At 36.7% G+C, this 22936-nt stretch overlaps 1 long non-coding RNA gene across 1 annotated transcript; it reads left to right on the top strand.

The window, feature by feature from the left end:
• The first annotated feature begins 1609 nt into the window (after positions 1–1609).
• Positions 1610–21575, top strand: LOC141729051 (uncharacterized). Its single transcript, XR_012580300.1, has 4 exons — positions 1610–1735; positions 2106–2248; positions 12801–13028; positions 21445–21575. It is a non-coding gene; the product is annotated as an uncharacterized LOC141729051 (long non-coding RNA).
• The last annotated feature ends 1361 nt before the right edge of the window (positions 21576–22936 follow it).

Genomic DNA, 22936 nt, shown 5'->3' with positions numbered 1-22936 from the left:
GGGGGCACCAACAAGGGCTTCAGTGACTGAGCTGTCCATAGATCTTGTTAAATCCTAGGGACTAAAAAGGCTCAAAGAACCTTGTTATAGTTTTGTGAAGATCTCATTTTTGTCTTCTTTACCTGGTTTTCACTATACCCTGTGTGTAATCCTGCGATTTCTCAGTTTGCTGAGCCTCAAGTATGAGTAACCCTTAGGTTAAACACACCTAATATTATTATAGACTGAGCTCCACTGAAATATTTCATTTTTCTACAAATGATGAAAAAATTTAAAAAAATTCTGGAGCAGCACCCCTTGCTTTGTCAGGGCAGCACACATCTGTTGTGTACACATCTATTACTGTTATTAAGCCAAATAAAAAATTCAGTTCAATAGTATTGTGAATTTTAAAAACAATTCCTAAGTTGTTCAACATGCATATAAAGATTATGTGGCTGTATTATATTGTTTCATGCTGCAAGAAGTTACTGTAAGTTCAAGCACCCCTCTCAAATGAAATGCTATTAGAAAAGGCACTTGCTAGCAGCATAAAAATGTTATATTAAAAAATAAGAATTCAGATGCAAATAGACAGTCTGACAGTCTCTCACAGAAGAAATCATGAATGTAACAGGTCTCCATACTGTAAAACAAATCAAAACATAGCAAAATGCATTCCATCTCTTGAAAAAATGGGTTTTTTTGCATTTATGCATACTTTCCAAGTTCAGTAAGGGAAGATGAAATTTATTTTGGCCACTTTATATATTTGGACTTTTTTTCTCTTTCTTGTAGCAGTTTTGATTTTCTGTGTTTCTTTGTCACCTGAACAACTCATACAGGTGGTGAAAAAAATTCATAATGGGCAGAAGAAAATGTTTTGTAAGGAGGAACCTGTAAGTTCTTAATTTACAATCTTTGTTGTCGTACTGGTCAAAGTATTCTTTGTCAAATTCTTTGACAACTTGGAATTGTTCCAAAACATCCTTTTAGAATGTAAATAACTCACTAACAGTGCTACCTACAGGCTCTGCCTGCTTTAGTGACTGTGTAATGTCAGGGTAAGGAAGAAGGAATTTGTTGGGAAGAGAAGATGGCCAAAGCATTTGTTGGCTTTAGGGATCACATTAAAAAATCATGCCAAATTTTATCTCTGGTTTGCCAAGTAAACCAGTACTGAAATATTTTTTCAGAATATTTTTATGAATATTAACTACATTAACTACTAATATAAACTACACAAATGCATTTCTTGCAAAACAACTTGACTAACTGTCTGGGATGTACCTTAAATTATGCTATATAGACACTCAAAAGGAAAGGAGCATTCAGAAGACAGAATTTGTTTCTCATATATCAAGGCTATCAAAGAGGACACAAATTTATGAAAGGGTTTATTTTACTTAAATAACTAAACTGTGTATAGAGTGATGTAATTTAAGAAATTACTGTATATATTATTAGGTGATTTAACTTCTATATTAGATTGCATAATGCCAGTGAAAATTATTCCTTAAACCAAGCTCTTTAAGAATATGGCCATTTGGCTGTTTCTTATGTCAAGCTTATTTAATCTATGTAACTCATTTTTTGACTTTTCTTCTCCCATCATATTATATGAAGTACATCCTATTCATGGCTGGGGAATGTGAAAATAGAAGTGAAAGAAAGTGAAGTGAAGAAAGTGAAAGAAAATAGAATGTGAAAATGGAGAAAATAAACAAATGCTGAAGTGGTTGCAGCAGGTTTGGAGGTAAAAGAGGACAAACAAAAGAATAATGCTGTTTCCAGATTTTGATATTTTTCTGTGTAGTAATTAGTAACACCATTCTTAGGTAATCACAACCTGTCGAGTACACAGTTTATTACTTTATCTTCAGCCCAAAGAAGAAAGGACAAATTTCTAATCTTTTAAATCGGTTTCACTGCTCTCTTCACCTGTTCAGATTCTGTTAAATAGTCTGGAAAACTTGCAGAAAAAAGAGTCAAATTGCTTTTTCACTAAGATAATTCAAGAACAGTATATTCTGAGTCAGTTGCTGTGAAAGCATATCTCTGAGAAATGCAGAATTAGAAATTTGGGTTCATGTTTTCACTAGAATAAACCACACTTTGTGCTTCAGCCTTGTAAGAAGAAAACCCAAGCATTTTCTTGAGAAGGTCCTGGTGCTTTTGAAACATGTGCTGATTAGTAGTGGTGTGTCACCAGCTGGAACTACTTGAACTAGAGAGCACTTTTTATTTTTCCACTCTCCTTTGGTAATTGGTAAGTATATTTTCTGCTTGTAATCAATGACTTTTACATTCTGAGTAACAATTTTAAGTAAGAAGAAATATTATAGCAGCAAGAGAAGATATTGATTTTAAATATAAAATACCCTTTTCCAAATGCCACTCTAGATGACTGAAATAAAAAGAATATCTGTGACTTCAGTAATATGGCCAATAGACCTGTCACTTGGTAAAATAATGAACATGAGTAAATGTGGCTCTTAATTTATCTTCTGTATGAGCCATGGCACACAGACAAGGAGGTGTCACATACAAAGACCAATCTCCTGAGCTAGTGAGTGGAAAAATCCCAACTGGGTATTGCATAACAGAGCAGCAGGAGTTCTGTTTTGTTTTAGGAAGAAACACAAATACAATTTTTACCATCCTGAAGGCTAACAGGTAGTTTACAGCCCATGGATAAACAGATGTGTGGCTGTACAGTCCTAGTGCATCACAGCTGATACCTCAGGCTACTCACCATGGCTCTTCTGAGCACCATAATCTGTATTTCAAGTGATCCTTGTCAGGAATACGTTCTTTTACCTACTAATGGAAATACCAGATGAAGATTAATGGGAGCAAATTTCTTGGAGTTACTGTGTCCAGCTGAGAGCCTGCTCAGGTTTGTAGAGGTCAAGAGAAGAGCCAGCTCTGTGCTAATTACTTTATTTTTTTTGGTCATAAGTGCTATCTGTCTGTACTATATTTTTGTTATCATCCAGAAGAACTAAATATAATTTTTTTTCTGTTTGTAGACTTAGCTTTGTGAAAGCTCTGGCAAAAGGCAGATGAATGAAAGGTTTCAATAATTTTTTCCCCTGATATATGGTAAGTTTGGAAATATCTTTGCGTTATGAGGAAAAACTTACTTTCTAAACTGATGGACTAGCAATTTCTAGACTAGTAATGTGAATTTGTCCAGTGAGAGTCTTGCTCTTACAAATTCCAACAATCTTAGAGGAAGCAGCTTGAAAATTATGAGAGATCTCACTCCTGGAAAATTATGAAGCTCAACAACCTAGATTTTAGGTAGAGGTTTAAGCAGGCCTTGAAATCTGCTTACCAACAAAACCACCAAAGTGATATCTTAGCACCCTCCCATGTCCACAGCCTGAGTGCTGCATTTTGAAGTATTTGAAACACAATAAATGTCTTCCCATTTTAATCCCAAGTGTTGTACACCCCATAGGTGAATCTATAAACTATGAATGTAGGAACATCACAGGAAGAGCTGGGGTGAATGCATGACCTCCCAGTTCTCTCTAAAAGAGGTTTCTGTAAGACTTTATTGTTGTCATAAAAGATTTTCTCTGTAGCTCCAACCCTCTATTTTAAAATTACTTCTGCCTAAATTTTCTAGGAGGGAGATCCATGAGAACTGGCCTGGTTTTCTTCTCTGCAGGTGGCCCTGTGCTCCTGCTGAATATTTTATGGATAATAAACAGGAAAAGAAATGCACTAGGTATATACAGTGAAGGAACTGCTACATCAGCCTCTGTCCATTCAGGGGTACGTCTCTGAAAAAAATATAAAATATAAACTGCAGCTTACTGCCAGGCATTATTATAAATTTTAACCTGCGGTGTGTAACCGAAGTTCACAAGAAGAAATCTGTCACTGTGTCAGTGATCTCCTGAGTGAGCAGCAAAGGTGGAATTTCCAGTTAGCACTGTCTGCCCAGCTGGAACCCGATGACTGACAGGGGAAGATGGAGCATGCATGACCAATAATGTTGTTTTGTGATCTGTAAACATTAGTAAATCTCCTGTAGCTACTGAGCAGCTCCTCTGCTTGCTGTTCTGAGCAGCTTCTGTGTGCCTGCTCCTGTGCTTGGCAGAGATCTTTGCCTCTAATCCCATGAACATTTCAGGTTTTCTTTGATTTCTGTCCTTAATCTGGTTTCTGGGAAGCCATGCCCTGCTGCAGGTGAGGTGGCAATCTCATTAATATCTCTTTTTCCTGTGAATGGCTCTGTGCTCTAGAAAAACAGCACAGGGGCTGCTTTACATGTTTAACCTTATGCTGAAGACTTTGTTGATCTAAAATTTACAGAGTATATCAACAGAGGAAGACAGGCCCTCAAATATGTAGGAGACTGAAAATATGAAGATGTAAGGAAGTGAAATCTCCTGCCTTTCTTTTTGGGCTCTCAGCATTAGGGACTTTTCAATGAAGTTACTCAATAGAGTAAATCTGGCCCATGACATTTCTTTGCACTTTGTTTGAAGCAGAAGGCTGCTGAGCATTTGAATATGTGACCATCTTGGATATGTAAGTTTTAGAGCAAAGAATTAATGATGTTTTATAACCTCAGTGGAAAGAAGCTTCAGTAGGCTGTTGAAAAACCCTCTTTTGATATTTGAAAATGGAACAGCCAAAGAAAGATTAAAAAAAAAAAAAGCTACAGGCTTCATCTTGCAAGCTTTCATATAAAGGTGAGATGAAAGAGAGCAGATGGATTTATCTTTTTGCTTAGCAGCAAAACTACGAATCGTATTCATATAAACAGATCTCTCAGCCAAATATAGCTTGACAGTAATTCTATAAGATTTATCAAGTCAAGCAAAGTGATTAGGTCTGATGTCAAATAATATGAAAATAGGATATCTCATGTGATTTCAGTATTTCAGACTTGAGTCTATTAAATACAACTTTCTGATGAAAATGCTATCCTGTGTTGCAAAAATTTTTATCTTCATATATTCTTCACACTGCTGCAAAACTCTTATACCATTCAAATTCTCATTTTCAATAACCTTAAATATTACTGAAATAATTTCTAGAGCACAGATAATGTTGTGACTTTGAGTTTTTATTTAATGGTCAAGGTGAATTTTAAGCTTCTGAGACAGTTTTCTTGGGCATAAATCCAAAAAGGTCTGTTTTACACATAAAGGCTATGTATAAAATACTCTGGAAAAGCAAAAGCTTCAGACAAAGTGCATGGTGTAAGATATTAAATAAGATGCATCAAAGTCTTGCTTTTGTCCTTTAGTAACACCCAAAAGTAGGTCTGCAACGCCATTAAAAAAAAAAAGAAAAAAGAGGCATCTCCTGTTCAGGGCTCTCAGATATAATTTATTCTTATGCAATCTCTCTTAGCCTCTAAAATGGCAAATTCCTATTTATTGAGATCTACAAACTGTGTACTTTAATGCAGCTAGGTTCCCATGCTCTGTGTCATACAAGCTTCTAACTCTTGTTGCCTAAAATCCTTTGGGAGGTTTGACTTCTTTTACGGATTTCACTACACAGAGAATTCAGGACTTACTGTTTACCTAAGTCCTGTTTGTATGAGTGATTTAAAGACAGCTTGAATGAAAAGACAAAAATAAGCTTCTCAAAATCACATAGGTACCTAAATCCTGTTGATTTTACTGCAAGCTGGGTAGATAAATGACTTCTGGGTGTGGTTACTTTTAGATTTTTGATGTTAGGTGCCAGCACATTATTAAATAAGGGATGTGTGGAAGAGTTTTATTGCTTTCTTTACTTGTATTATCTCTCATTACTATTGTATTATCTCTTGTGCTATTTAAAGCACAGTGTGCTTTTTGGAGACCTTTTCATGGTTTGTGTAATGTTTGATTCAGGTGTTCTATGGCTCTGAAATGATTAATTGATAGCACCAGAAGAGGAGGTCCTTGCTGAGGAGCCTGGAAGATCAGTGCACCCAGAGTGCAGGGCTAGGGAAGGTGTGCTGCAAAATCCCATTTACAAAAACATGGGCATGCCAAGGAAAAAACTGGTACTCAGATCTACAGAAATCTACCTCGACTATTGTATTTGAAGTGCCCAGTTTTAGGAGCTCTAACAAACATTTTGACAGGTGGGGTTTTGCTGATATCAAAATACCAAGTCATGTTTGTTCAGCTTGAAGCTGCTGACTGTGATTTAGCAGGAAAGAAAAGGATACCAAATCCAGCAGGCTCTTTTCTAATGGCACTGATCTCAGGCAATCTCTTTCCTAGTTATACTGAAAATTAAAAATCAAGAATTTTTATAATGAGTATCAAATCAGTGGGAACATGAACAGAATTAGTGATGCTGGAAACATCTTCAGGGAGAGAATGATTAATTGCAATTCTTCTCAGTGACCTCTTTCCCCATGGAACAACTGCGTTATGAAGATTAGATTATCATGGTCTGGGAATGGTTTTCCCCAGTTTAGTGTTCCCACTGAAACCCTCCAAACCATCCTGGCCAGAGCCAGGACACAGATACAAGCAAATTCCTCTCAGCAGGTTTCTCAGGCTCTCAGGGAGATGGTATTTTTGAAAGCAGGAATGTCAGGTCATGTTCCTAATCCTTACCTAGAGTTCTGAATGAACCACATAGATATGCTTCAGTTTAAATCTTAGAAAATTTCCCAAAAATGTTTCTTTCAGATGAAATCGGGTGGAAATGGCTCAGCTTTTGTTTTTCTGGGGCATGTTATAGAATATTTACAATTAGATATTGTCTGAGAATTGTATGCTTGGCTGATACAGAGAAAAATAAGTGGGGGGTGGGGGAAACTCCCTGAGAATTTGAACTACATAGATAACAAATGTTTAATAGTGTTATGATCCACTTATTAAAATTCTCACAGTGATGCCTCTGCCCAAATTAAGGTGCAAGTGAGACAAAATGGCAAAGTCAGTAGTGCAGATTTTTATTTTATTTTATTTTATTTAGATTTTTATTTAATTTTTATTTTAGAAAATTATGTGGTAAAGAGAGATAGAAGCAGGAAATAAGAATACAAAGGGATTTGGTCACCACCTGTTGGATCCCAGCACCTGATGCAATTTTGAGGTCTGATAGTCTGTGCTCAACCCACCAGAGGTGACATTTTAGAAAGACTGGAATTAAATAATGATGTTTATTGTTAATGATGCTTGAATGAAGACAGAGCCTTTCAACCAAGACTGGGAATATCTGAACACAAGTTTACCAAGCTACTCAGTGACAAACTCTTCTTGCTTTGTGGTATATGTATAAAAGAACTTGAAAAATTAATGCTGCTTTTTTCTTAAGTACCTTCAATAGTACTTAGAAACGTAGGAGATTTGTCACTTTCAGAAGGCTTGAAACGTAAATGAGTGACAAATGATCTTAGTAGAGTTTATAAAGGAATAATTAATGGTGCAATATGCTGAAGTGAATATGTGTGTCAGGCTGCAAGTGCACTCATGGAACTATCTTTTATCTTCAGGAATGTCTTTCATGGTGTTCTGAATATGGATGATGAGTACTTAGATCAATTTATTTTGTTAAAATTTAAACTGTGCTTTTGTTTTCTTTTTTTCTATTTTTTAAAAAATATGTGATATAATCACTAAATTAATTTCCCTTTTAAGAGAATTCTTACGAATCTCATTTTCACACATGCCATAATAATTTTCTGGAGATCAAAGACTGTGATCATTAGCTAAAAGTCTCCAAGGCTTTGTGAATTCCAGATCATGCACACAGCAAATGAGGAAGTGTTGGTATTTGTTGGTGATTTTTTGGCATTACATTGGACTGGACTTACCTTTGTTCTGGACTTACATTGCTGTAGATGTCTCCTGAATTGTAAATTACCAATTTGATTTACTGATACCTAACAGCAGATGTCAAAGATAAACACCTGTGCTGATAGAAAATTTTCCTTTGCATATTAATCTCTTAGAAGCCCACGTAGCAAAGCTGTTAATAATTTATTTTCTGTCTGCACTACAGAAAGCAGATTTTGAGTATCTGCCTTTGCAACACCAGCAAGTGGTTACCTAGCTTTGCTTTATTTTCTTTTTTTTTTTTAAATTTTATGCTCATGCTATTCTTTCCAGTTGTCACAGAAGAATGTGTTTCTCTTTTTACATCCCCTGCAGTAATCTGTTAATAACAAAACCAAAAAGCAGGCCTGCCATTGGTTTACTGTGTTGTGTGAAAGTAGCTGTTGACAGGATACACATCTGCTGCCTAAAATGACATTTTTTTGGCAGTCTGACAGCTCTTTAATTCTTGTCTCCTTAAGCAGTACTGAGGTCCTCTGTGCACTACAGAAACATTTCATATCGGCCAAGTTTTGAATGCTTACAATATGGTTGTTTAACATGCCCACGGTGTTGTTGTCAACTATTTATTTAATGGTGGGATTTTAGTTTTAATTTAATTTTTGTACTGCTTAAGAGCATTTTCAGAACTCCTGTGAGAAAAATCATTATCCAGAGCTTGGTTAGCATACATGTCTTGCTATATCATCAGAAATATGATCTTTCAAGCATTTCTGGTGACAGTCAGAAACAAATTCATCCAACAGAGAAAATGTGCTGGTCTAGCAATGTGTTGGTCTGTCAAGGTGGTTTTTGCTGTCCAGCTTTACTCAGAATAAATACATCTATAAATATCTATAAATATATCTATGCCCTTTCTATGAACATATAAATTCACCTGCTATTTACATTTCCTAACAGAGGCTGGAAAGAAGCTAAAAATAAATAGCTGCTTTTTTTTTTTTTTCCCATTTCCTTGCTTCCCTTTATAGTTCTGCTCTTTAATTTGTATCTGTTCATGAAGCTTCATAGCTCCCCAACATTCACTTGAGAGAGATCAATATATTGATCTATGGTATTTTGTAAAGCTGGCTTTTCTACTAGGCTTTATTTTTGCTCTTTAAATCTCCATGTTTGGGTCTTACCTTGACTTTGGGTGTGCTGAGAGGACATGGATTCAGCAGGGTGGAATGAAAGATATCTGTTAATTTCTGAGTGGATACCATATACTTCAGTTGTCTTGTTCTTGCCTAGGTGCTTTTCTGTATTAGAAGGACAAAAAATTTTGACAAAACGCATGTGAAGAGGAAAATTCATCAAGTCTAGTTAACAGGTCTGTTTCTCTAAGGTCACTTTTTGGTTTTCATTGATTTATTATAACACATGCAGAAGAAAGGGCAGAGCAAACATGTAATCTATTCTAATGTGGCAGGACCCTTTTGGAAGAGAGTGAAACTGATTTATTTAGCATAAAGAGAACCTAGCTGTGTAGAGAGGATCACGTCTTGTTTTGCTGCTACTTTGGCATCTCTGTTGAAGTATAAGGTGGCTTAAAAACTAAAAAAAACCTGATTTTTGTCTCAGTGGAAATCAGTATGACAATGGAATCTGCAGACTGACAGATATTTTGACTCAGTGGAGATCTTTAGAGTGAGGAAGTGCAAGAACTTGAGGAGCCAGCACGTCTCCCTCCCCACATGGCATTATGAAAGAAAGGAGGATAATTTTGAAGTGGCCTACAGTGGTAATTGCACGATACATCTCAACAGATTGAGATGTCATGTTGCAGCTCTGCTGAATTTAAACTGTCAGTATTGCAAGTGCAAGTGTTTTTGCTTTTTCTTGGAGTATGAAGAGTGTAAATGAGATGGCTAGGTGTCTAAATCACAGAAATGACTGTTTTGTATGCCACTCTTGCAGATAAAAGTCAGTAGCAGCAAATAAAATAAATGACCTAAAATACAATATGAAATCAAATAACAATCTTTTTTTATCTCTACTGATGACATTTTATTAAGAGTGCTAAAATAACAGCATGCAGCTATTTATTGAAGCATGTTTTCACAGCAGTACAATAGGGAATGCCTTGCCTTTTTCCCTTTACAGCTACCAGAGTTTGAAGCATCTCCCTGCATCCTTGACTTTGGGAAATTTAGCCCATGGAGCCTTAAGCATTTGAGAAACCAAGGGATAGCTGCAAACTGTAACCAGAGAAATGACAGGTGACAAAGGAAAGTGTCCAGCTGCAAGAATTTCTCCTTTTATTTTATTTAAAAAAAGTCTTTCTGTGTTCCTGCTCAAAGAATTAGTTCTGTTTCCCTTAAATAGGATTTCTTTGACGAGATATCTTCTTGTCAGGTGTGCACTAGCCAGAGAAATTAAGCTGTATTCACACTTCTGACCTTTTATGTGCTGTTTCAAAGGTGCAAGTTAAATGAAAAATTTACACTTTTGCAAAGTTTTTAACAGTTAGAGAAGTACCAAAATTTTATTTTCTTTTATTTTCAATGCTTAGCATATCTATGTCTACTAATTGATACAGTGAAACAAATGCTTTCTAGTATCCTTTAGTGATTCAGCCCGAAGTTTTTGCTCTTTATCACTATTTTGATCCCTCCTTCCTCACACACTCTTCCTTTTAATACTACATTAAGACTTCAGAGCCAAGAGAACTGTTTGGGAGTTTTTTGACAGAATGCTCTCTATCACATTGCAAATTTATGAAGCTTAGCTATGAAAATGCATTCTGTTAAACCCAAATTTTTGACATTTATGGTTGGAAGGAAAGGTCTGCTCTAGAAAACAGACCTTCATTTTGTGTCTTATGTCTGCATATGGCAGCATGCCTTCCCTCAAGGAAAAGGCTCCTTATGAGGCCATGGTTTTAAATTCACATTACTTTGGTTGTTTGGCAATAGCTCTGAGTAGCTGTACCTTGAATTTGTGAGGCTGGTGCCTCTCTGTTTATTGTTTGGCACGAACATGTTTTGGTGAGGAGTATAGTTTGACTGAAACTTTCATTAAAGACTATTTCAATTTTTGCCGAGTTGGTTGCTTGGCAAAATGTCAGCACGAAATCAGAAGTTTAGAGGTATAAACCAGCCCATTTTAAGCCAGTGGTGTCCAATGGGTCACATTTAGCAATGGCTTAGCTCTAATTGATTCCCTGGAAGTGCATTTAAGTTTAAGTTGGCTCATTATTTTAAGCTAAACCTGTGTTATTTGCATAGAGAGCATGGTTAGGGTTTGGGGGCATGTAGCCACTGTATCACAGTTAATGAATGCTGTAGAATCAGGTTCACTTGCCAAGATTTTTTAGTTTTTTTCTTTTCATAATTCTTCCCTTAGGGAATATTTGCTAACTGTGTTGGAGCTTTAAAGCCCAATTTTTTTTTATTTGAAAATCCTGGGCATCCCAATAGTGTTCAGGTTGTGTTTTATCAATATTTCTTTAGTTTTAGGAGATGACTTTGGTACAGTCCCTAAAATTGAACTAGGATCTGTGTGGGAAAACAGTGTTTTCCATGCCATTTTTTGGGGACTGACTTATACTCTTGCCCTGTTGTTGTGTGTAAAGATTTTTGTCTTCTCCAAATTGTGAGAAGTATTTTTGTAGGCATTTCTCATGCACGAGGAGCTTCCTTGTGAATGACTTTTGAATTAAAATATGTCCCTTTTCTGTGCTGTTCTAAAATTTCACTGTTACTGTGCTTCTTATAGTGTATTATGATAATGATGCTTTACACTCTTTTCAGTGCAACTGCTTCAGATAAGCTCCTTATAACTAAGAGTCAGGGTCTTAATGTTTATTTTTCTTTGGCAGAGTTATCAGATGTAGTGTGTTTTATATTTTTTTGCTGAGAGCTTAGAAGAGCAGCGTTCCTAAGACAGTCACAATTTGGAAAGCGTATAAGCTCAGGTCTAGATTGTACAGATCCATTTCTTTCCAGTTATGTCTTTGTTATTTGTCCATGGGATTGTGATAATTGTGTAGTGGCCTCCAAACCATCATGCAAATAAAACATTGGCGTAACTGGCATGAAAATTCATGAGACTGGAACTTTTTCAAATTCAGCAAATAATGCTCTTTCCACAATCAAACAATCCCTAGTCTTTGTGCAAGCCAGTCAAATTGCACTGAAGTTCAGAACTGGTGAAGAAAAGACAAAACTTCAATGCCATTGCAATTGAAAGTGAAATTACTCTGGGCCAGGGTGTCTACACGCTTGCTCAACTGTCACATTCACATTTTCTGAAAAATCCCTACGCCCAGGATTTTTCTCCTGGGAAGCTGAGAATGCTCAGAGAAAAAGGAAAACAATTCTTATCTCATTTGCTTCTCCTGTGTTGTACTCACATGTGGAATGTGTTTGGAGATAGTTTACCCACAGGGGATTGTTCCATTGGTTTCTGCTGTGGGTTATTTTCACTCATTGGCCAATCAGGGCCAAGCTGTGTCAAAAACTCTGGAAAGAGTCACAAGTTTTTATTATTATCTTTTTAGCCTTCTGCAAGTATCCTTTGTGTATTCTTTAGTACAGTTTAGTATTATTTAATATAATATAGTATCATAAAATAATAAATTAGCCAGCTAAGAACATAGAGTCAGATTCATCATTCCTTCCTGCCATGGGGCACCCAGCAAATACAAAACTCAACATTTACAGAATGAGTAAGAACCCTCTGTCTCTAAATTTCACAATGAAATATTCCATGCTCAGAAACATTAACTAATGAGGTGAAGCCCAATGCATATGTTTAGTTTTTGGCCCTGTTGGGTTGGTATGAATCATTCAAAATGTTGGCAACATCAACAAGTCCTGGCTTTTTGAAATTTCTATTTGAAAATATTGACTGAGGGAAAAGAGAAGAGGAAAAAGTCTAGGTGTTTTGTGGATTCTGCTTATCAGGTCCAGCGCAATCATCCATTTCCTTTTTCTCCTGCATTCCTGTCATCTGAGTTCTTAGTTCTTAGCCAGGCTCTAGAGTAAACTATGTGCTTTTGATCTCTGCTTTTTGTTGCAGCTGTTCCATGCCATGTAGAGTGGGAATCAAGCCCATAGGTGTTACAGAAACAAAAGACCAGATAACAAGGATACTGGAGGGAGAAAAAAAAAAGACCTTCATATTTCATGCAGTATGCTTTGGATTTGACACATGAAAGTGAACTGCTCCCATATGGTCTAAATGAATGACTGGCAAATGGTATTTACAAAGTACATTGAAGAAGCTTCAGGAAATCTACACACCCTGGTAAGGAGAAAAGCAATACAAAAGCACTGAGTGTTCTTTATGCTAGATAGTTTAGTGTCTAAGCATTTAAAGGTCAAAAAGGTAAGACAAATGCTATGAAGAAAGGGAACTTGTTTGTTTCAATCATGTTTGACTGTCAGAGCTCTCTAAATCCTTTATCCTACTCAAAATATATAATCTTTTGTTTTCTAGCTTAGGGAACACATAAAATCTTGAGAGTTTATTGTAATTTTTAATGATTTGCAGCTCATTTAGCTATAGTATAATTAAAGATGGTGTTTGAACTCTCTCATGCTCTCGGTAAGGACACGAATTTGGAGCAAAATTTGCATAATAACATTTGCTTTTGTCGATGTTCAGAGCAGTAATATAATTAAAAAGGTGAAAGGCTTAAGAGATGATGGTTCATAATGTACTTATTAAAACTCTGATTAAAATAAAATGTCTGGGAAAAGAAGGATTAGCCAGCTTTGGTGTTTCATTTTTGATTTTGCTCATTCTGTGTACAGTAGGAGATGACTCAACAGTGCTGTAAGAGGAAAAAGCACTACAAGCTACTGCTGCTTGGGCAAACCTATTCAACTGGAGTTTTTAACAGCTGTTCCCAAGCTTCATTAAGGCTCATTATAAGTTGTCATGTAGCAGAGAACTTATATTTTCGGATGATCTGTGCACAGCAGTAAAGATAAAAGTCTATCTTAGGGCTGCACTAAACAGAACAGAAGATGGTACATATTAAAAATAGATTACTGAAATTCCCTAATTAGCTAGCAAAGCCCTATAAAAGCAAAGCACAATCAGTGAGTTTTAAAGAGGGATGGGGAGGAATGACTCATCTATGGATGGACTCTCAGGCTTCAGTCTGATATGCTCATTAATGAAAATTATTTACCAATTATCCTTTGATAATATATGTATCCTTAACCACACATTCATGTGCTTTTATTTCCCCAAAATCTAGCACCTATATGATCTGTTAAAAACTGTTTTCTCGTCTGTGTTATCTGACAGCAGAAAGGGCAGTCTAATTTTTGATTGAAACGGTGCAAAAGATCTGATTCTAAAGTGATACTTTCTATGAATTTATTTAAGTGTGGAATCTAAGCAGGTCTTTGAGTGTGAATACATCTGGCTTCTGGAGAGGGCAGAGTGGGGAAGGACAGTGCCAATAACACAGCTCTCCATTTTGCAGCATTGCAACTGGGTTTCCATGTCTCATTTAGCCTCCTATAAATAACTAACAAACATTTGTCCCTCTGTATTTTGAATGATGGGAGATGTAGATCTTTTGAAGACAGTGAGCATTTATTCCACAAAAAAGCTAAGAGGGGGAATGCGGCAAGATCAACAAAATTGCTCCTCTTGAAGAGAAATTATGTGGGAGGACACTCAGTAATACTCTAGTTGTTTTTACCCATCTCCCTTCCTTGATGATGCTGGTCATTTGCTAAAGTGATGATTCAGTGTGAAATCCTGATTTCTTTTATGCATAGGCTGTCAGCAAGTGAAAGGGCAGCGGGTGAAAGACACAGGATAAACTTCTCTCCAGTGGGTGCCCCTCATTCTGAGAGCATTGAGCAGGATCAGACAAAACCAGACTTGTAAACAGAAGTTTTGCAAATGCTTCTGCAAGTCCAGCTGGAAATCTGATCCACCAGTGTTTTGATATTTACTCAGAGATGCACTGTTTTTTTTTTCCAGTCTGTTTTTTGGTGTAAAAAAAAATCTGAGGAATATGTTGCTTCATAAGAAGAATGTCTACATTTTAAAAATGAATTTATGGTAAAAAAGAAACATTCTGGATAAAATTAATCTGGATGAACATTCTGGATAAACATTCTAGAAGAAATTGATGCTGATAGTCTGTGACACAGGCTTCATGTAGGAAGAACCTAAAAAGAAGTATTTCCAGTCCTGCTGTTGTTCTGCCTGTAATGCAGCAATACTTAGATTCAGAGTTGGGCTCTGATGGGAATAAAAGTCTACTAATGTTCATCTTCATAAAATAGCTCCTCCTCTTGTTGCTGTTGTTTTGTTTTGAATTTTGCAGGTATTTTCTAATCTCAGTACTCTCAGTGCCCTTAATGTGTAATGGATAATAGGCAATAGGGAATTTCACTAGCTCTGCTCATTTCATTAAACTGGTATGTTATCTGGTATAATAAATAGGATTTTCTCACTAAGGAGAGATCATCTAATGGGCCAAATGATGTTTTTCATCAGGGCAAGACTGAGATGCATCATAGCACCTTCTGACAATAAAGGCTATTAGAAACCAGAGCTACCAGTGTCAGCTTCCTCTGCACAAAAAATTGCCCCAAATTTTAATATTCAATGAGTCAAGTGGGGAGAAAAAAGTCCTGAAGTACTGTTTTCCTTCTGTGCAACTCAAGCTGGAGGGAAACAGGCTCCTTTCTTTTTGGAAATGATGCATGGTGGAAAGCCTCTCAATGTGAAAAATGTCTGAAGCAGATGGAGGTGCTGAAACAGCTGGGGAGAGCACAGGGATGCAAGGCACAAAAGCTGAGAGTGCTGAAAAGGTCTGGAGGAGAGGAGAAGAAATTTCCAGCAGGAAGATAAAAGGACACAGAGAATAAGAAACCACCAAGTCAGAGGAAGGGCAAGATATAAATACCACCAAGGAAACTTTAGCAAAGATTACATGAGATGGGGAAGGCTGGAAGGAAGAAAATAGGAGAGAAGAGACAAAGACAAAGCAAATATTTTGTTGTTCTTGAAAATCTGTTCAGACAGAAGTTGCTTCATTTATAAAGAATCTTCTCCAGGCAGTTAATTAGCTTTGTCAGTCAGCTGTCCTAAACCAGATTATTGCACTGTTTCATATTTGAAATTCTTTAAACTAACGTCTTGACATTGCCAGTAAGTGTGTTAATAATCTGAAGACATGAGAAGAATTTATTAGCTTTGGTGTGCCTGTCTGGGAAATGTAGTAGAGAGTTAACTTCATATTATACAAACACAAATTGAGCTTTCTCCTGAAAGGTTCTAATTGCATTTTGAAAATGCTATTAGCTTACTTTGAGGTGGAAAATAGCAGCTTCATGAGTGCCACATGGCTAAAGAGAAGTATGAAAGAGGGAAAGAATTTGTATTATTATTTTCAGCTGGGAGATCCTAGCATTTTCTGACATGATCTCAGAGCAATCTTAGCTGTTTTGATTGCTGTCTAAATGCTGAATTGGGCTGAAAATCTGTTGTAAATGTTCATATGGATTTATCTGCTTGGCATGGTGTTTTTTTCTTCTTCCCAAAGCCTTTCTTCACAATAGCCCTGTTGATTTCAACAGCATGTATATTTTACAGGAATATCTGTGTGTGTGTGTCCATGTGTGTGGGCAGAATTATTTGCAGTTTCAGTGTTATTTCCCCTAATTTTCCTTTTCTCCAAACTAATCAGCATGTAATCATTATTTTTTAGCATTCTAACCAGCATTTACACTTCTAGTAGTAAGAAAAACCTATCATGTCTCACATGAGGTGTCTGTGCCATCCAAATTTAAGTTTGTTATTTTTTTCATTATTTAGAAAGTAGTGTCCCATCTCATCTCCCTTTCTGATACTGACTTAATCTTCTTGACAGGCAGGTCCCTGTTTCCTGTGCCTCCTGCCAACTGCTTTGGCCTTTAGTCTCTTTGCTAATTAGTCCTTTTAAAAAAAACCCCAAATTCCATTTATTAAATTTCCTGCATTTTATTCCATTCCATTCACACATTCATGTGGTTAATGCTAAAATCTTGTCTCATTTGCCTTCTAAATCTTACTAATTCCTCTGTTCTGTGGATTTCCTCATGAGAAAAGCCATTCCAAAGAAACCTTGTGATCCAGAGGATGCAAAACACATGGAAACCCTGCTTAGATCCTGCAGGAGCATGCCTGGAATGGCCTCATTCTTCAGGGAATTTAACTCAAATAATGAGATTAACTCAGATCACACTGTAGCATGTACACAGCTAATGTTTTTATGAAGACTTATAGCTTGCCCAAATTCCCATTTCTCAGGCTGCTGACCATGCAGTGGTCACAGCTCAGCAGTACACTGTGACCCAGATTTCCTCCATTCCCATCTAACAGAATCCTCTCTTGTATTTCCAGGGAAATATTTTATGATACTCTCACCAATTTTATAGTGTCTGATTCTTGAAGAATAACGATGTAAAAAACATTATGAAGCTTTCCTTTTCTGATCTCTGACTTTGCCTGGCAGACGGTGGTATTGCCTGTAGATCATTCTTCACAAAGCAAGCAGTGCACAGCCCTGCCAGCTTTACCCCACTGTACTTCATACTCATCCCTGGCCAGCTTCCTACAGCCACTTATTAATTCATGGTCTCAAAGTCTCAGCTGTGCCTCTTAACATTGCAGATTTAATCTCTCTTATCATCCATCTCACCTCTACGCACCTTGCATGAGGAATAATTAACCTCTCATTTTCTTTTTCTCATTCCCTTTTGACAAAGCCACTTATCTACCCTCTTTTGGGTCTGTTTTTTTATGTTATTTTTCATTTTCAGAATTTTGGTAAAAATTCTTTGTCCTCCTCCCAAGTTGTTTTCTGCACATATCTGTCCTGTGTCTTGCCTGCACATCTCATTAGCTTTTGGACTTTGATCAAAGATCTGTTCAGTTCATGGTTTTCATTATAATTGTCATTATAATTTTTAAAGCATTACCACTTATTTCATCTTCACCTGATCAAACTTTATAATTACCAAGTGTGTCAGCCTTTACCATTAGATGCTGTGCATTGAAAAACATGAAGCATTTTGAGTATTTCGTTTTGAGGGGAAAAATAGTAATAATAAAAATCTGTGCTGTAGAAAATGAGTCTTAGAATACATGTAAAAATAGCTGCAAGAATTACACACTGATATTTTAGGAGACTTCATTGTAAATTGAAGGTTTGTAATCATAGTGTTTGGGATAAAGGACCACTGATTGCAACTTGGTCCAATGAATTGTCATGCAGATTTTGTTAGAAACCTCAAAGAGTGTAAGATTTTATTCCATACGTTTCAAAGGGATTTCCAATTTCTTTGCACCTCAGCCGGAATGATAAATGATAGTATTATTTTGCAGAAAAGATGATACCCCTGAATTTCTTCCTCTGGTTAGAATTTTAAGGAAAGATTAAGATAAAATGAATTTTTAGGCTTAGCTTTGCAAAGCTGCCTGGAGCTCTGATTGCCCAAGTTTAATGTTAATAATTTTGAAAAGCTTGGTTTCTCTTTTCTCTCACTATGGGGTTGCAGCAATACTGGTCACTGTTACTACTGATTTATTTGTAGTTGCACCAGTCTTCCTGCTCATTCTGCTAGCAGGCTGTGATGTTAATGTCACACACTAAAATAATGTTCAAAAAAACCCACCAAACAAACAGCAAACCATTGTGTTCCATTGTGGTATAGACTGGGTATATTTGAATAGTGGGGCAATTGCATGGTATTGGAAAGAAAATTGAGGGTTCATGTAATTTGGTCACTTTTCAGAAAATTTACTTGCTAATAAGAAAGAAAGATGTGCTGCCTATCACTTGCAGGGTGTCACAGAAGAATCTGAAGGAAAGATGGGCATTAGCTAAGAATAAATAAACAGGAAATTCCCAAACCAAAAAGAAACTAAAAAAGATGATGTCTATCTTTTTATGATCCCAAAGTGTGGGGTTTCTCTGTATTTCTCTGGGGTATTTAGTGCAGAGTTATTGTTAATTCCTTTAGGGATGAATAATTATCACCAGTAAACAGTAATCCAGCAATGCATTCATTAATTGCATGTTGTTGCCTGATGTCAATTCTTTATGTGAATTAGTTTAGTTTGCACGAATTCTTGGCCTTCAACAGACAGCTTGGATTTCTGACAGGAAGAACCATTTAAAATTAATTGGGCTTTCTTAATGATTTTGATAGTATGATACCAAGTATAGTTTAGATATTATTGTAGTAGCCAGCACATAATTATTATGGCCAAAATTGGTAAGCTTTGCCAGTGTACACCAAAAAGTTCTCTATTTTCAAGTGGTAAATCCCAGCAGCTGAGTAACAAAAATGTGAGTCTGATGTGAGAACTTCATCCTGCAAGTAATATCCAATGAATCTTAACCTGAACAGAAGAAAACAGAATGATTTGCTAATAGTGATCTACAATGATCTTAACACCTTTCCAAACCCTTTGGCACTTGGATTAATCATTAGCAAGCCAGTCATATTAGCATTACATATTAAATAGAGGATTTGAAAAATTGTGGGTTTTTTTGCTTAGATTCACAAGGTTATATCTTTACTTGCTGTCAACCTGGGTTTAACCAGTTGTGTTACCAGAGTCCTTCATTGGCAAAGGACTGGATTTACCCTAATAATGTAGTTTTAGTCAGGGAAAAGGATTTTTTCCTTCAGGACAAGTTTCTGTCCATATTGTATTTGTAAACTTGTTATAATATTTTTGCTAAAAGAGTACCACTAAAGAATTCTTACCTTGAAACATGGCACTTGTTGTTCTTATGGGTATGACTGCTAAAGGTCTGACCATGCCAAATCTTTGCAGACCTATGGAGAGCTTACAGGTTTGCTCTTTTTCTTATCTTTGAGATAAGATTAATTCTTACCCTAAAAGCAGGGGTGTTTTGCTATTTGCTTCAAAACAATGAACTTACAAAACAGATTGGTATCTCTAATAATGAAGCAAAAACTAGAGTTGATTAGTATTTCTGAGAATATTTTTAAGTCTTGTTCATACCTTATATTTTTATTCTTATTTAAATAGTTTTTCATGTGACAGAAAACATTTGTTCCAGTGCTTCAATAGGGACTTTTCGTGCATTGATTTCTTTTCTCCTCCCCTCATTACTTTAGTTGAAGTACCCAAGTTTTGGTTTCAGGCCTTCAGTTTGCAATTACATCTTGGACTGTTTGAGAGCTGGAGTTGTGTAAGTTGTGATTGATGTGCTTTTCCTATTAAACTTGGCCTTAGAAACTTTAGCTCTCTTTCCCAACACCTATGGAAATGTGAATAAGGAAGGTGTTTGAAAGCAAATGTGGTTTTCAGCTGTTGTAGATACTATAGCATTATTAGAGATAATCATGTCAGTTCCAGGTAATTCCTTCTGGGGTGAGAATTTAGTGGAAAAGTCTGATGCTTTTGACACTCTCAATCAAAGTGGAGCTCAGCTTTTTGTTTGCATCCTGTCTTGTTTTGGTACCTCCAATTTGTTTTTGTACTGTGTTGTGAAGGAAAGTTCTGAGGTCCTTCAGTGCTTGGAGAACCTGCGTCTATGTAAACCCCGAGCCTGCTTTCTGGGAGCCACAACTCTCCAGCAGCCTTTTGTGCCCCTCTTGAGCCCACTGAATCAAAATTAATCAGGAATTTATTTACACGCAACTTCCCCTACACTTTAAACACAAACACAGCCATCTGCCTGGCAGAGTAATGCTGAGGAAATTCAGTGTACCAGGGCATAAAAAGACAATACTGTAGTAGATCAAAATATATTCTCTGACTCAGCATGAAATTTGAAGACTGTAATTCATCATTCTGAGGACAAAACCAGCTGATGCAGGCACATAGTTGTGGGCTGGTTATTTTTGGTGTTTATTTGTTGTTGTTGTCGTCATTTTGTTTTTTTAAGATGCTCCAATACATACACTGACTGGTAACTCAGAAAACCTACATGTTTTAAGTTGCACATGCTCCTTGAATAGAGTTAGGTACCAAAGGAAAGACAAAGATGTTTTGGGGGCTGGCAAAATTATAGAACTGCTGTAAATTCAGAGCACTAGGTATTGACAGGCAGGTGTAATAAATTGGGGTCTAAATTTATGGATGGTATATAGTATAGGTATAGCATTTTTTAAATACACAGTTAAAGGTACTACATACATTAATATTAGCTACTGTATATAACTTCAAACTAATGTTTAAAATGTCATCCACATAATGTATGTAAATATGCTAGAAAGACAAGTAAAAATTAAGAGTTTTTTTATAGAGAGAGAAGGAGAATACTAAGGAAGAAAATAAGAGATGGTTTATCTGTACTATATAGAAATTACTGATGTTGTTTTTATGTATGGAGAACAAAAAGAACAGAAGACACAAAGAGAAAAAAATGAGCTTAAAGTTTGATAAATCACTATTTGCCTTGACATTTGATGTGAGCAAAAACTGTTGGAACTGTTCAAACCCTTCAAAAATATAAAGGATAAAAATTATTGATTCATAGTGAGCATAAATTATAGGTCACTTATGAACCATGCAGATCAATACTATGTGTCGCATTACTTTAATTAATTTTGTGCCTAAATGACTCAGTGACAGATTTCAGAAGTGGTTCATTCTTCAGTAGGACCGAATATGCAAACTCTCTAATCCCCACATTTCAATGTTTAATTTAAATGTTTTCTAGAGGTCTGAATTGGGGGAACTCTTTGGATGCTGAGGACATTTAAGGGAGCACAGGGATTTCCAGCAGCATCCAGCTGAGGAAAGATCCTACTTTGGGCTGACATGACACAGTCTGCAGGAGGGCACAAGGTGAGTGGCTTCAATGTTTTGCCAGAAAAAGCTGGCCTGGCAACCTGGGCACTGTTGTACATGTGGAGACATCTGGCAAAGTTGTCTGGCTCAGATATGGATTCATTTCTGCTTTTGAGACCATGAAATTCCTTGCATACCTAAACAGGTAAAGGTAGAAATCTAACAAGAGTTTGGATATGAAGTCCATGGACTACCCTGGAAAATGTTTTTGGCCATGAAGCACCCAGCAGTTACTGGTATTGTAATTAGTATTACTAGTGCTGAGCAAAATACTGAGGCACTTAGCTGTAATGATGTCCAAGATGCACTTTGTGACTCCAGCTTTAATTGCTGGAATGTAAAAGGAACTATTCCGAAACAAATCTGAGGCCAACCACAAGAAAAATATCTGCTGGGTAAATTCTTCCATAGGAAGGACTCTATAAAATTGTACAAATAAACTAAGAGTCATAGTATATATTAATTTTTATAGAATTTAAATGCAGGCAATTTTTGTCTTGTATTACTCCTGAAAGAAGGACGTAATAATTCTTTCTTTCTTTATTGTCCAAAAATCCGAAAAGTGGTGAGGAAAGGGAAAATCCTTTTAACTTCCACAGTGTTAAGGAAAGGGGAAATCTTTTCTAATTGGCACAATGCTGTGAAAGTTGTCCATGACACATTTCTGTAGCTATGTAAAAGCCTCTCATCTGCATCCTGTGTGATTGGAGAACAACCTGTTTCAAACATCCAAACTCAAATATTTATGTTCAGTGTTTACAAGGCTCTCAGTTGTCTATTTCTCTTAAATCCTGAATGACTGTGTGAATATTTACTCTTCTTGCCTAGACAAAACCAAACTAGGGGCTTGTCCGGTTTATCTCGGCTGTTTGAGGGGCCTGGAAGGCCCGGGGGTGGCCTTGGGGCAGCCCGCGCGTCGAAGGACGAGAAGAGGCTTCAGTTCTTCTTTCTGGTTTTATGTTTATTAATTGTTTATCTAAAAGATGTTCTTTCAGCCTAACAAAGATCCGCTCGGCAGTCAGCCATGGGCACACTGTGCCGTCCCACGGACCGCCACCTATCTTTATACCCATTGTTACGTGTACAATATTTATCATTTTTCCCCAATACCATCTATTCTTATAGCTTGGTGTACTCTTAGTAATAACCAATCCAAAAATGCCACCGTGGCCAAAGAAGATGGAGGAGAGGAGGAAGAAGAAGGAGGGCAGGACACACCCCAATTCCTCCATCTTACTCCTCTAAACCCCCCTGTACATAAATCCTAAACCCTGTTTCTTACCCTCTAATTAGCTAATCTTTTCACCCTTCACCCCGGTGAGGCCCTCTTATCTTCATAAAGGTGTCGTCTCCCGTGTAGG

Source organism: Zonotrichia albicollis, chromosome 5 (genome assembly GCF_047830755.1).
Source record: "Zonotrichia albicollis isolate bZonAlb1 chromosome 5, bZonAlb1.hap1, whole genome shotgun sequence".
NCBI classification, from domain to species: domain Eukaryota; kingdom Metazoa; phylum Chordata; class Aves; order Passeriformes; family Passerellidae; genus Zonotrichia; species Zonotrichia albicollis.
The sequence above is the reverse complement of the archived record's forward strand: the minus strand, read 5'-3'. Positions and strand labels throughout refer to the sequence as shown.